This window comes from Myotis brandtii, unplaced genomic scaffold (genome assembly GCF_000412655.1).
Source record: "Myotis brandtii unplaced genomic scaffold, ASM41265v1 scaffold547, whole genome shotgun sequence".
In the NCBI taxonomy this organism is placed as follows: Eukaryota; Metazoa; Chordata; class Mammalia; order Chiroptera; family Vespertilionidae; genus Myotis; species Myotis brandtii.
The window spans coordinates 3,031,563-3,035,300 of record NW_005370024.1 but is presented as its reverse complement, the minus strand read 5'-3'; positions in this window follow the sequence as shown (position 1 = coordinate 3,035,300).

The window sequence follows — 3,738 nt, the reverse complement described above, 5'->3', positions numbered from 1 at the left end:
TGCACCAGGAGCCACATTGTTAGTCACCAAGGATAGGTAACCGATAAATGGGGCCTGGATTAAAAAGCCTCCCTTTACGGGCTGCTGCCTGGGTACCCTCTGAAGGTGAAAAGGCAGTTTGCTATCCCCCATGCCTCCCCAGTAGGGCATTTGGGGGAAACTCTTCCTCTTCTGCAGAAAGGAAAAAGATAGGGGGTGTGAGTCTGGGAAGGCTGGTTCCAGTTCAGCCTCGTACCCTTATCACCTCCTGAGAGCGTGTTGGGTGCCAGGCATCTACTTCACGGGGCTCTGTCTACATCACCACATCACCTCCTTTATCTCACAGCAAACCTACGACTTGAATCCATTCTTCCAACTGGGGACACCGAGGGCTAGAGATTAGGGAACTCACCCCAAACCACGAAGCTGGGAAGAAGCAGAACCTGCCTCCAGAGCCTCAATTTCACGCTGCCATTTGGACCTGCACAGCCACAGCCAACCAACCCCCTCTATCTGGTTCTCCTTCCTCCTTCGCTGCTGGAGCGCAAATCCCCCGCCTCTCCGGGTGGAGTGGTGATTAACATGAAATGCGCTAAGGAACCTGACACATGCACGCTCTCCAGGCCTCATTTTTCTCCCCTGTAAATGGGGTCTCACCGCCCCGGCTCTGCGGTGGGGAGCCAGGCAGAAATGTGGGCAGCGCTGAGCAGTGTGGAGCCAGACAGTCTCCTTGGAACCCCAGCAACAGCCGCAGCCTAGGGGGTCGATCCCCAACGTGGAGTAATAGCCATTGAGCTGCGGGGAGGAATGAATGAAATTATTCACGTAAAGCACTCAGGGAAACAGATTAAACGCTAAATTAGGCACTGGTTACCAGGACAGTAATTGGCCGGCGCAGGCTGGGAGGGCTGCTTGGAGGAGAACAAGCTGCCCGGCCCTGGCCCCCCTCCGGAAACTTCTCGGGGTTTCTAGCAGCTCCAGGAACTGTGATGGGGAACGAGGGCGCCTGGTCCCGGGGCTGCGCCTCTTAGACGCTCCCGCAGGCTGGCGGGAGAGGGAGACGGAGGGGTCGTTTCAAAGGGCAGAGCGGCCCGCACGCAGAGCCCTAAGCCTCATCACAGCCCCCACGCACATTCAGAGTAGGGAAGGCTCTGAAAGGGACCAAAAGGCACACACAGGCAGCCCAGCCGGCTGGAGACGCGAGGGAATCCGGAGGTAGCCCGGCAGCCCCGGTGATCAGCGCGCACTGACAGCGCTCTTACAAACATGCCGCATCGGCATCGCAGTGACCCTTCTTGACTATCCCCATAAATAACTCCCTGCGCTCCTCCTCGCTATTCCACCTACCGCTTTATTTTCCTCCTGGCATATATATATATATATACACACAAATATATATTGATTTCAGTGAGGAAGGGAGAAGGAAAGATACAAACCTCAATGATGAGAGAGAATCATTGATGTCGGCTGCAATCCGGGCAGCTGCAAGGAGGGCTGCTGCAACCCCGGCCTGCTGCCCTTGACCTTCAGTACCCAGGCCAACCCAGGACCCTTCAGTCCCCAGGCCAAATCGGCTAGGGCCCTTCTGGTATTTTCATTCCCATCTCCCATTAGACCACAAACTCCACCAAACTTCTCTCCTCGCATCCCTGGCGCAAAGAATAGGCGCCTACCAAATACTGCTGAATAGTTGAGCAAGTCAATGGATAAATCAGGAACGAAAGCAAGAAAGAGAAGGTCAGATAGCGGTTCTACAACAAAAAGCATTCTCTTAAAAAAAAAAAAAAAAAGTCCCCTGGGTGTATAATTGCCCTGGGCTCTCTTGAGGACTTCCCTTGACGGGCACTCGTGAGGGCTGGCTCCCCACTCACACTGCCTACACTGTGGCTGTCCTCTCCAGTGTGTTTTGGAGGTTCATTCTCCTTCTGGCTGAATCTGAAGGAAAATGATTTCAGAGAGGAAATGATTTCAGTCTCCCACAAACAGGCGGACGAGCTTAATGGGGAGTATCTTCCCATTGTCAGCAGCATTGTGTGAACAACTGTAAATCTAATACATGATAGGCATCTTAGGAAAGAATTATTTAAATCTAATACATGATCGGCATCTTAGGAAAGAATTATTTAATTATTTTGGTTGTTGTTGTTTTTAATATTTTTATTGGTTTCAGAGAGGAAGGGAGTGGGAGAGAGAGACAGAAGCATCAATGAGCAGAGAGAATCATTGTTTAGCTGCCTCCTGCATGCCCCACACTGGGGGTCAAACTTGCAACTGGGGCATGAGCCAGACCAGAAATCAAACCAGGATCTCCTGGTTCATAGGTCGGTGCTCAACCACTGAGCCACACAGGCTGGGAATGTTTTGGTTATTTTTATAATCCCTGTCCACCCCTTACCATCTCTAGAGGTAAAAAAAAATTATTAATGGTGAATATTCTTGTTTAACTTTGAAAAACTTATGGTCAGTTAGGCTGTGTGCACTACTGCTGGAAGCGCAAGGTTCTTAGACTATCCCATCTTTGTTGGGGGATAATTATCTATATTTTCAGCACAGCAGCTCCTGTGAGGTCTTCCTGAATGGCCTGGTTTCAAATCCACGCTCTGTCCCTGGGGGATTTTCAGAGGAAAGCTCTTACTGCCTTCCCTCCTGGAGATTCAAAAACACCCTGCCTGGGCTCAGCTTCCCCAGCTGAGCCTGCTGGGGAACCACCAGCGTCTGCACTCCTGGGGCCTCCCAGGGAACCAGAACTACTTGCCATGCGATTCAATGGAAGTGGCCTGGGGAATCCGTTCTGGAAACATAAAATGCTGCACAGTAAGAGTATTTCCTCCCGAAATATCTGAGTGCTCACTGTGTACCAGTCCCTGAGCTGAGGATCCAGAGAGCTGGGGCTGCACTGGAAAAAGGCTGATTCAACCAGCAGCACTACCTTTAGCCCCTGATCCCTACCCTATCCCAACCCTAGGTCAAGGGCATGAGCAGGGCTCACCCCAAGGCTTTGGGGGAGGCTGCTTTGGGAGGGCAGCTGAGGCACAGGCCTCCTAAGTGCAGGCCCCCCCACCCCACAAGACTACCTGCCAGTACCTCTCTAAGGGGGTCTCCATCCATCCTGCCCCGTCTCTGCCCTCTCCAATCTATCCAATCAACCACCCCCCACCCCACCCCACCACCACCCACACTCATACATCAACCCATTTTAATATGATCAAGTATGAGATGGGGAGACATTTTGTGGAGTTTGTTTGCAGCTAAATCCTCTTCCTGGAAGCCAGAAGGAATCCTAAACCCGAGGCTGGAGAACTTGACCCCAGACAAGCCCGGCTCTCTCCATGGGCCTTTTCCCCAGGATGGGTGCCCACGCAGAGAACAGACCTGGGGAGGTTCTGGAGAGCTCCGCTGGCCTGCTGCCCTCCACTAGCTTCCATCCCCCTTGGTGACCAACTCAGAGCCCCGTGGCACTAAGAAGGATGCTGTGGAGGGGACAGGCAAGGACAAAGCTGAAGGATCCTGGTCCTTATCCATGAGTCCTTCCAATAGTATTGGACGTCAACGATGGGCAGGCTCCCCGCTGGGCCCCAGGGCCGCGCTGTGAGGCAAGCGCTCTGGCCCTGTCTTCCCAGAGGTCCTAAGCCTAAGGCCAGACCAGCGCAAAAGCATGAAGTCGGATGGTGGGACTTTTAATCGGAACTGGGGGGTTGGGGGAGAGTGGGTGGCAGGATCGACTCAGAGAAAGCCTGGGGATTTAGCCAGGTGAGGTCT